Below are 11274 nucleotides of genomic sequence, written 5' to 3'. Positions count from 1 at the left end.
GCAATGAAATAATTTTATCACTGCAGTCACCACAGCATGAGGAACTGTATTAAAGAATCATAGCACTATTAAGGCTGAGAACCACTGCCTTAGGCACCTAACTAAACATGGTCCTTAGCTTACAGTGTGTCTATAGTGTAAAATAAAAGACCTGGATCTAGCACGGATATGAAAACCTTACATCTTGAATAGTTAAATCATAATAACCAGTTAGTCATAATTATAAATGATACATAAGTGTCCATGTTTTGACTGTTAAGAAGTGAAATAGTATTCAGACCCCTACATATATAGCACTGCTAATTCCCTACTTGATTAAGATTTAAGAAACTTACATTTATAGTAGTGAAACTTAATTTCATATGTAATTTAAGTCTAATTTTATACACTGGATGGATTTAAAACTAGAGTTAGTAATAATTGTTGTTTTGTCATATACATATGTAATGGTTTTACCTTGTCATAATACAATTTTGGTGTGTAGGCCACTATTAGCTCAAGGCATGTTGAAATTTTAGCTTTTGACCTAGTTATTTTGTACTTATAATTTTGAAAATGCATGAATCCCATTTTTAACTTCAAATATATAATTTTAAATTTACTGATTAAAAAATAATTACCCCTTACACTGTGTTCTCACCCTCAGTTCTTTCCTTACTGTGCACATTTGTATTTACATTATGTCATGGCAAAGTAGCTAGAATATGTAAGTCACCTTATACATATGTATATATGTATATATATATACATGTGTATATATACATTTATGTGTGTATATGACAATAATGAATACTTGTATCTCTAAAGCATTGTAAGATGTTTATAATCAAACTAAGTTTTTCTTTTCTCATTTTTTCTATTTCACATTTATTATACAGGTGTAGAAACAAATACTCAAGGAAATTAACTAATATTTTAGTTGCACCATTATGTAGCAAGAAATCTAGGGTTTGAACTCAGGTTTTCACATTGGAAAAATACTCTATACTTAGATAAGTCAACTTTACACATTTTTTTCTCTAATAAAAAAATAAAGGCTTTGGTTCAGAATTTTTAATAGTTTAAAAATTACATATCTCCAGTATATCTTTGCCATAGATCAACTACATAAATTACACTTTAAGAAAACTACATTCTAGAAAACATATTAGATATTTTGCTTCTGTACGTTCAGAAATCTATTAATAGTTTGTTGAATTAAACTATATGAACCATACATTCTTGTATGTGGTTATTTAACATCCAACGCGACCTTTACTCCCTAAAGATGAACAGATAAAGAGAAGAGCGTAACAAGATTTCACCATGAAGAAGAAAGTAAGAGAGATTCAAAAACTAAAACATGTTGGTAGTTGCAGGGAAAGGAATGATATAAATGTAAACTGAATTCTGGAGACGAGTATTTTGGCTTCATGAACAGCTGCCCCACAGAGGGTCAGGCATCTGAGCAATCAAAATTAAACATGGATTTTAATATGCCTTAGTGAGCCTGCTACATCTCACAGAGGTTTTGTTGACTGAACGTCAAGAAAAAATTTAGAATCCAGTTTAAAACAAAGTTTATAATCCTTGTTTAATGGAGTTTGGTGGCTCAGGCAGAAGAAAGCTGTAAAAATGATTAAAATGTTCGGTAGCTCTGTGTAATCAATAAACCTTCTCCTTAAAATTAGTTAGGTTCCAAGACTCCTCAGTAGGCTTGGCAGTGTTGTGCCTGGAGAATCCTGAATAAGCCATCTATCATCATTCCGTGTGCATGGTTCATTAGATTTCAAATTCTTTGTCTTATTAGCACCAAAGTCAGCTAAACAATCAAATCAAAAGGTCACCTTTAACAATGCCTAGTTAAACCAAAACATAAATCACAAGTTATTAATATAACACATCAAAATACAAATGGCAGAGTACCTAGAAGGCCAAGTATAAAATTGTTAACTAGAGAACAAAAGTACACTTTTGTAAACTGAGGCAAACAGCTCTCAGATGACAACATGAAGATCTAAGTTAGTTCCATTACTTAAATTAATGGAAACAAATATTCATTAGTTATTGATTTTGATGTATTTAGATTTTGAATTTCTAGATTTTATAGATATATGATTACTGTCAGTAATTTTGCATTATTTTTCATACATTGTAAGATCATGATTCACAAACTGAATTTATGTAGTTTCTTCAGGACATAATTTTTCCACTGTAATTTTATGACAGGAGTGTGAACATTAATTTAAAGCAATGGATGTTTTCAAGGGCACATATGATTTATGTAGTCAAAGAAATTGCTAGCTTACATTTCACAAACATTACAGCTCTATCACCTTTGTGATAAACCTGCTACTTTTCGGTAAAACTCACAAGAAATGCAAATATGTTCTGGAAAAGTGCTTGAAGCCGTTGCTTCAAGCAGCACAGGAGGAAAGCAATATTCAAATTATTTAATTTGTTGTTGTTGTTTGTGTGTGTGTGTTTATGCATGCACATGTGTGCATGTGTGTGTGTGTGCAATTGTATACTCAGGCTTCTCAAACACTCTGGGCCTTTTTAATGGGTTTGTGGGTGATTGAGCTCAAGTTTTCATGCTTATATGGCAAGCACTTTATAGACTGAGCTAGACCATCCCGTGGCCCAGGATTCTAACATTTTTTTATACATCTATGTAACTGCCTGCAGTTACATCGAACCGGTTACCTGGAAGGGAAGCTGGGGATGGCGGCAAAAAGAGATGAAAACCAAGACAACATTGTTGTTCAAGGTCTCAAAGTTTAATGAAGACCTCCAAATATACAGGCAGGGGAAAAGGCTGGAAGGTTCTCAGCAGAACTGGTTCAGTTGCTCCACAGGTGGCTGGTGTTACCCAGGAAACTGCAGGTCCTTGAAGAACAATAGGCTTCACCTTGGTCTGAGCACTCCACCCTAGGTGGAGGGGATTATGGCTAACACAGGAGTTCCTGCTCACAGCCTGGGAGAGGAACTTCACATTGGTCTATGGCAAGTTCCTGCCAGGTGGCATGGCACCTCAATAAGGCTCTCTACACATCCATTACTGACAGTTACTCAAGATTTCAAGATAATGTCAAAAGTACTAAGTATTTGATTCAAAATTAACTGAGTGGTCAGTAGAAATCAGTCTCTTCATTGTGATTAATGCCTACCTAAATCTCATATCCTTTAATTCTCTCAGGGTGCATAAAAATTAAAGAAAACGTTATATCTTTATTGTATAGATTTGAAGCTAACAAGAAAATGGTTTGACAATTACTAGAAAACTCCTTTTGGAGCACAAATATTCTCTCTGGCCAGATCCTTTTCTGTCTATCAGCAAGAAATATACCTGGGGAAATGCCCATTTTTGGGATCTATCTGATAGATTGAAAGACACAATATCTCTTTAGAACTGATGTATGAGCAATAAACAAACAAGCAACGCCTATGAGAGCTAAACTTTTGTTCTATAAGGTCTGACAGTAAGGAGAGAAGTTTCAGCATTTGGGATAAAATTCTTTTTGCACACATATTTGTTGTGACCACAAAAACGTGAGGAAGTTTAGTTTACATTTTTACACTATCCTCAAGAAAAATTATGAGTACATATATTATAACATTTCATTTGTCATCTCATCTTTGTAATACCTTTTCCCCTATTTTTCTTTTCTTGTAAATAGATTTTGTTTTTTATACAAGATTTCCTGATAAAATTCCCCATCCTCCACTCCTCACAGTTCCTTCCCATCTTTTTTTCCTTCTGGATCCACCCCACACCTTCAGTCTCTCATTAGAAAACTGATACCTAAAGGATAATAATAAAATAAGATAAATTATAACAAGATAAAACCACAGCAGTCATGCTCGCTTCGGCAGCACATATACTAAAATTGGAACGATACAGAGAAGATTAGCATGGCCCCAGCACAAGGATGACACGCAAATTCGTGAAGCATTTCATATTTTTAAGAATCTCAGATGCAGAAGATACCATAAAAACCATTGACTCAACAGTCAAAGAAAATGCAAAAAACAAAAAGCTTGTAACCCAAAACATCCAGAAAATCCAGGACACTATGAGAAGACCAAACCTAAGGATTATAGGTATAGATGAGAGTGAAGATTTACAACTTAAAGAGCCAGCAAATATCTTCAACAAAATTATGGAAGAAAACTTCCCTAACCTAAAGAGAGAGATGCCCATGAATATACAAGAAGCCTACAGAACTCCAAACAGACTGGACCAGAACAGAAATACCTCCCATCACATAATAATCAAAACCCCAAATGTACTAAACAAAGAAAGAATACTTAGGGCAGTAAGAGAAAAAGGGCAAGTAACATATAAAGGAAGACCTATCAGAATTACACCAGACTTCTCACCAGAGACCATGAAAGCTAGAAGATCCTGGGCAGAGCTCATGCAGACTCTAAGAGAACACAAAGCAAGCCAAGACTACTATACCCAGCAAAACTCTCAATCACTATAGATGGAGAAACCAAGATATTACATGACAAAACCAAATTTACAAAATATCTTTCCACAAACCCAGCCCTACAAAGGGGCAAAACACCATTACAACGAGGGCAACTATACCCTGGAAAAAGCAGGATATTAAATTTCTTTAATCAGACCTAAAAGAAGATAACCACACAAGTATAAAAGTAACATCAAAAATGATAGGAAGCAATAACTACTACTCCTTAATATCTCTTAACATCAATGGACTCAATGCCCCAATAAAAAGACATAGACTAACAGACTGTTTATGTAAACAGGACCATATATTTTGCTGCATACAGGAAACACACCTCAGTGTCAAAGACAAACACTACCTTAGTGTAAAAGGCTGGAAGACAATTCTACAAGCAAATGGTCTCAGGAAACAAGCCGGAGTTGCCATTCTAATATCAGATAAAATTGACTTTCAACCTAATGTCGTCAAAAGAGACACTTCTTGCTGGTCAAAGGAAAAATCCAACAAGAAGAACTCTCAATCCTGAACATCTATGCTCCAAATAAAAGGGTGCCCTCATTCATAAAAGAAACTTTACTAAAGCTCAAAGCACACATTGCACCTAACACAATAATTGTGGGTGACTTCAACACTGCACTTTCCTCAACGGACCGATCAGGAAAACAGAAACTAAACAGGGAGACAGTGAAAATAACTGAGGCTTTGGACCAATTGGACTTAACATATATATATAAAACTTTTCATCCCAAAGCAAAAGAATATACCTTTTTCTCAACACCTCATGGTACCTTCTCCAAAGTCAATCATATAGTTGGTTACAAGACAGACCTCAACAAATATAAGAAGATTGAAATAATCCCATGCCTCCTATCAGATCACTATGGAGTAAAAGTGGTCTTCATTAACAATAAAAACAACAGAAAGCCCACATACACATGGAAACTGAACAATATTCTACTCAATGATACCTTGGTCAAGGAAGAAATAAAGAAATAAATCAAAGATTTTTTAGAATTTAACGAAAATGAAGGCACAACATACACAAATCTATGGGAAACAATGAAAGCAGTGCTAAGAGGAAAACTCATAGCTTTGAGTGCCTCGAAAAAGAAATTGGAGAGGGCATACACTAGAAGATTAATGGAACAACTGAAAGCCCTGGAACAAAAAGAAGCTAATTTACCCAGGAGGAGAAGACAGGAAATTATCAAACTCAGGGCCGAAATCAATCAAGTGGAAACAAAGAGAACCATACAAAGAGTCAACAAAACCAGAAGCTGGCTCTTTGAAAAAATCAACAAGATAGATAAACCTTAGCCAGACTAACCAAAGGGTACAGAGAAAGTATCCAAATTAACAAAATTAGAAATGAAAAGGGAGATATTACAACAGAAACTGAGGAAATTCCAAAAAAATCATCAGATCCTACTACAAAAGCCTGTACTCAACACACCTGGAGAATCTGGAGGAAATGGAAAATTTCTTAGACAGATACCAAATACCAAAATTAAATCAGGATCAAATAGATCATAGAAAGAGAATTTCAGGACAATTTCCCTTTTGAATACCAATGCAAAAATAATAAAAATCTTGCCCACCGGATCCAAGAATACATAAAAACGATCATCGACCATATCCAGGTAGGCTTCATTCCAGGGATGCAGGGATGGTTCAGTATATGGAAATCCATCAATGCTATCTACTACAGAAACAAACTCAAAGAAAAAAAACCACATGATTGTTTCCTTAGATGCTGAAAAAGCATTTGACAAAATTCAGCATCCTATCATGCTAAAAGTCTTGGAAAGGACAGGAATTCAAGGCCCATATCTAAACATAGTAAAAGCAATATACAGCAAACTGGTAGCCAACATCAAATTAATGGAGAGAAACTTGAAGCAATCCCACTAAAATCAGGGACTAGACAAGGCTGTCCCCTCTCTCCATATCTTTTCAATATAATTCTTGAAATTCTAGCTAGAGCAATTAGACAACATAAGGAGGTCAAAGGGATACAAATTGGAAAGGAAGAAGTCAAACTGTCACTATTTGCAGATGATATGATAGTATACTTAAGTGACCCCAAAAAAAAACTCTACTAGAGAACTCCTACAGCTGATAAACAACTTCAGCAAAGTGGCTGGCTACAAAATCAACTCACGCAAATCAGTAGCCTTTATATACTCAAACGATAAGCAGACTGAGAAAGAAATGAGGGAAATGACACCCTTCACAGTAGCCACAAACAGCATAAAGTATCTTGGTGTGACTCTAACCAAACAAGTGAAAGACCTATATGACAAGAACTTCAGATCTTTGAAGAAGGAAATCGAAGAAGATCTCAGAAAATGGAAAAATCTTCCATGCTCGTGGATTGGCAGGATCAATATAGTTAAAATGTCCATCTTGCCAAAGGCGATCTACAGATTCAATGCAATTCCCATCAAAATCCCAACTCAGTTCTTCATAGAGCTAGAAAGAGCAATTCTCAAATTCATCTGGAATACCAAAAAAACCCAGGATAGCTAAAACTATTCTCAACAGTAAAAGAACTTCTGGGGGATTCAGTATCCCAGGTCTCAAACATTACTTCAGAGCAATAGTGATAAAAACTGCACAGTATTAGTACAATGACAGGCAAGTGGACCAATGGAGGAGGAGGAGGAAAAGGAGGAGGAGGAGCGGGAGGAGGAGAAGGAGTAGGAGAAAGAGTAGGAGGAAAAAGAGAAGAAGAAGAAGAAGATGATGAAGAAGAAGAAGAAGAAGAAGAAGAAGAAGAAGAAGAAGAAGAAGAAGAAGAAGAAGAAGAAGAAGAAGAAGAAGAAGAAGAAGAAGAAAAGAATTGACAAATGGGACCTCATAAAACTACAAAGTTTCTGTAAGGCAAAGGACACTGTCAAAAGGACAAAATGTCAACCAACAGATTGGGAAAGGATCTTCACCAACCCTAAATCCGACAGAGGGCTAATATCTAATATACACAAAGAACTCAAGAAGGTAGAACCCAGAGAGCCAAATAACCCCATTAAAAAGTGGGATACAGAGCTAAACAAAGAATTTTCACATAAAGAACTTTGGAGGGCTGAGAAGCACCTTAAATGTTCAACATTATTAATCATTAGGGAAATGGAAATCAAAACAACCCTGAGATTTCACCTCACACCAGTCAGAATGGCTAAGATCAAAAAAATCAGGATACAGCAGGTATTGGCAAGGATGTGGAGAAAGAGGAACACTCCTCCACTGCTGGTGGGATTGCAAGATGGTGCAACCACTTTGGAAATCAGTCTGGAGGTTCCTCAGAAATTGGGCATGACACTTTCGGAGGACCCTGCTATACCACTCCTGGGCATATATCCAGAGGATTCCCCAGCATGCAATAAGGACACATGCTCCATAATGTTCATAGCAGGCTTATTTATAATAGCCAGAAGCTGGAAAGAACCCAGGTGTCCCTCAATGGAGAAATGGATAAAAAAAATGTGATATATTTACACAATGGAGTACTATTCAGCCATTAGAAACAATGAATTCATGAAATTCTTAGACAAATGGATGGAGCTGGAAAACATCATACTAAGTGAGGTAACCCAGTCTTAAAAGATCAATCATGGTATGCACTCACTGATAAGTGGATATTAGCCTAGAAACTTTGAATACCCAAGACATAATCCACATATTAAATGATGTCCAAGAAGAACAGAGGAGTGGCCCCTGGTTCTGGAAAGACTCAGTGCAGCAATATAGGGGAATACCAGAACAGGGAAGTGGGAAGGAGTAGATGGGAGAACAGGGGGAGGGAAGAGGCCTTATGGGACTTTTGGGGAATGGGGAGCCAGAAAAGGGGAAATCATTTGAAATGTAAATAAAGAATATATCAAATTAAAAAAAAAACAGCAGTATTGAACAAAATAAATAAACTAATGGAAAAGAGCTCAACAAAAGTCACCAGAAGCCAACACAGGTGCAGAGACCCACCTCTTTGCACACTCAGGAATCATGTAAAAACAGAAAACCTAAAGAAGATAAAATTTAAAAAAAGAAAGAAAAAGTAAAAAGAAAGAAAAGAAAAGAAAACAGGGAAACAAAAAAATTCCTGACAGGACATTATGAGACAAGAAACCTATGAAGATGCTACTTGCTGAGTTTGTTTTCTGTTGGTCTTCATCTTCCAGACACGTGGCCTGTCCTTAAGTGTAGTTTGTCACCCCCGTGAGATTCCATTCGAAAATAATGAAATTTTCATTTATAAGTGGCTATCAACTAGAACTAGTTTCTGAATTAGGGGCAAGAGCTTGTGCCCACTTCTTTCTGCTCTAGAACCCAATCTAGTTTCTATCAGTATACAATCCCACTGCAGCACCAGCGTTCGATTCCTTCTTTATAATTCTCTAAAATTCTTTTTCTTAAAGTTGCTACTAAGGAGCACTTGCTCTTAGAAATTCACACGTAGAACACATTTGGTAGAGATATATTTACAGCTATATAAACCCATTGCTAATCAACACAGTTGATTGTGAGCAACTGATCACATATGCTGGTGTTTGAAGCAGAGTGAAGCCATACCAGTGAAATGACGGCCCATACCGACAGGCACGGCACCACCAGAAGCACAGAGCGTCGTCTGCATTGCCCATTCCAGGGCAATAACACAAGCCATGAACAAGAACATCCGAGGTGTTCCAAATGCTGTAATTTGTACATAAAAGATATTTCTCAGTTGCCAAGCTTGACAATTATCCTTAAACTTTTGACAGGATTATCAGAAAATGTTCATTAAATTAAAAGCACTTTTTAAAATCTTTTAAACAAGACCACACATTTAAAAACCAAAATAATTTTACATTAGTTTCTGTTCTTTCCATCAGGCTCCCTTCCTACCATCATATCCTTTTTTTGTGATTTATGCATAATCGTGATCTCCTACATGGATTTACTTGAACAAGGATAGGTTACCAGTGACTATACCACCAAGAAATATGATCCCCTTCCCCAGCAGCCAATAACTTCCTGCATCTCCTCAGGGAGGATTGGGGACTCTGAGTCCCTCCTCCCCCATCCATTGGATTGTTGACAGATCTAGTCTTGTCCAGGTCTTGTGCAAGGTACCACTGAGGCTGTAAGTTTTTGGATAAAAAAAGTCATGCCATTTCCAGATGACAATATTTCATGGTACTCTTCCCTATCATCTGCCTCTTTTTTTTTTTTTTCATTTTTATCAATGTATTTTTTTTATTCGATATAATTTATTTACATTTCAAATGATTTCCCCTTTTCTAGCCCCCCACTCCCCAAAAGTCCCGTAAGCCCCCTTCTCTTCCCCTGTCCTCCCACCCACCCCTTCCCACTTCCCCGTTCTGGTTTTGTCGAATACTGCTTCACTGAGTCTTTCCAGAACCAGGGGCCACTCCTCCTTTCTTCTTGTATCTCATTTGATGTGTGGATTATGTTTTGGGTATTCCAGTTTTCTAGGTTAGTATCCACTCTTGGCTCACAACCATAAAATATCATCTGCCTCTTATTTTCATTCATTTTCCCCGGGTTTCCAGAGTCACCGAGCCTTGGTGGAGTTCATCTAAATGTCCCATGTATGACCGAGGACTCAAAAGCCCCTTATTCTTGGCACTTTCACAAGTTAGGAGTTTCTACATTTATACAGTGTTCATATTACTTTTTAAAGTGTTTAGAATATTAAGTAGCTTTGAATCCACGGATTTTACACCATCATTTCTGTAGGGGCCTAAAATCTGTAATGGATTTTATAGATCATTTTAGCTGATGTTAAAATCTTAAACTCTAAAGAGCAATATTTCAGGTTCGGGATGCTGTCTAGGATTCCAAGTTCGAATAATCTACGAGATACTCAGATTTCCCCTCATCTGCTGACTGGGCTCTCCTGGAGCACAGTACTCTCAGTTCACATATGAAGAGGTTGGTGGTTAAGATATGAGTTGAGGAGCCCGAGGCTCATGTTTTGAAACAAGTCTGGGAAACACTGAAATGAATAATCTCATTGAACAAATTCTGAAAATTACTGATGAAAAGTTTTCGTAACCAAATGCACGGACATCTCCTCCAGACACATGTCCTTTGATTTTCAAGCCATTCTCATCCACACAGAACGGTCCCCATCCCCACGTAAGGCTTCCTTCCTCCTGATCCTTGTTAGCCACAGGACTACAAAGCAACACGGAGTCATCTGGGCAGATTTAGGTCAGCTCTGTATGGCCCTTTTGGATCCAAGCTCATGACTGATGACCCAGTCCCTCTTTGGAACCATTTTACAAAATACATCAATTGATGAAAGTCAAAAATAGATATGGAAAGAAGACAACTTAAACTCAACTTTAGGAGAAGTATGCTCTTCGGATTCCTTCCTGTCTTGTTTCACTACGTTTATATTTGCTTTGAAGGAATAAATATTATACACCTATTTTATAAGGCACATTTAGAATGTTCCAATGATAGAGTTGTCTCAGGTAAGGCATGCATCCACAGTGACTAGGCTCATCATTTTCTGAAATTATCCTGTGTGGATTACATGTCAAATAACTGGAAAAAGGCTTTTAATGTGATAACCAGAATGTGAAGATTACCAAGGTCACAGGGAATAGTTCTTTTACTTTACACTGTATAAGGTTCACTGAAAATACTTTAGATGTCTCCCTTTCTGTTCTTGTTTATTGTCTTTCTTTTTTGAGACTATTGGCTCATGTATTTGGCACAAATATAAACAACAGAAGGATAACCGAAAAGAAATTAATCCATTACAGTTCTAAATTTAATTTGCCTATTTTTGTCCTTCACATTTTCCCAT

General features: G+C 36.7%; 1 non-coding gene across 1 annotated transcript; it reads left to right on the top strand.

The window, feature by feature from the left end:
* The first annotated feature begins 3839 nt into the window (after nucleotides 1-3839).
* Nucleotides 3840-3946, top strand: LOC127683798 (U6 spliceosomal RNA). Its single transcript, XR_007977602.1, has one exon. It is a non-coding gene; the product is annotated as a U6 spliceosomal RNA (small nuclear RNA).
* Nucleotides 3947-11274: the final 7328 nt, after the last annotated feature.

The sequence above is a fragment of the Apodemus sylvaticus genome, chromosome 4 (assembly GCF_947179515.1).
Source record: "Apodemus sylvaticus chromosome 4, mApoSyl1.1, whole genome shotgun sequence".
Taxonomy (NCBI): Eukaryota; Metazoa; Chordata; class Mammalia; order Rodentia; family Muridae; genus Apodemus; species Apodemus sylvaticus.
Note: the sequence above shows the minus strand (reverse complement) of the source record. Positions and strands in the feature narration are given on the sequence as shown.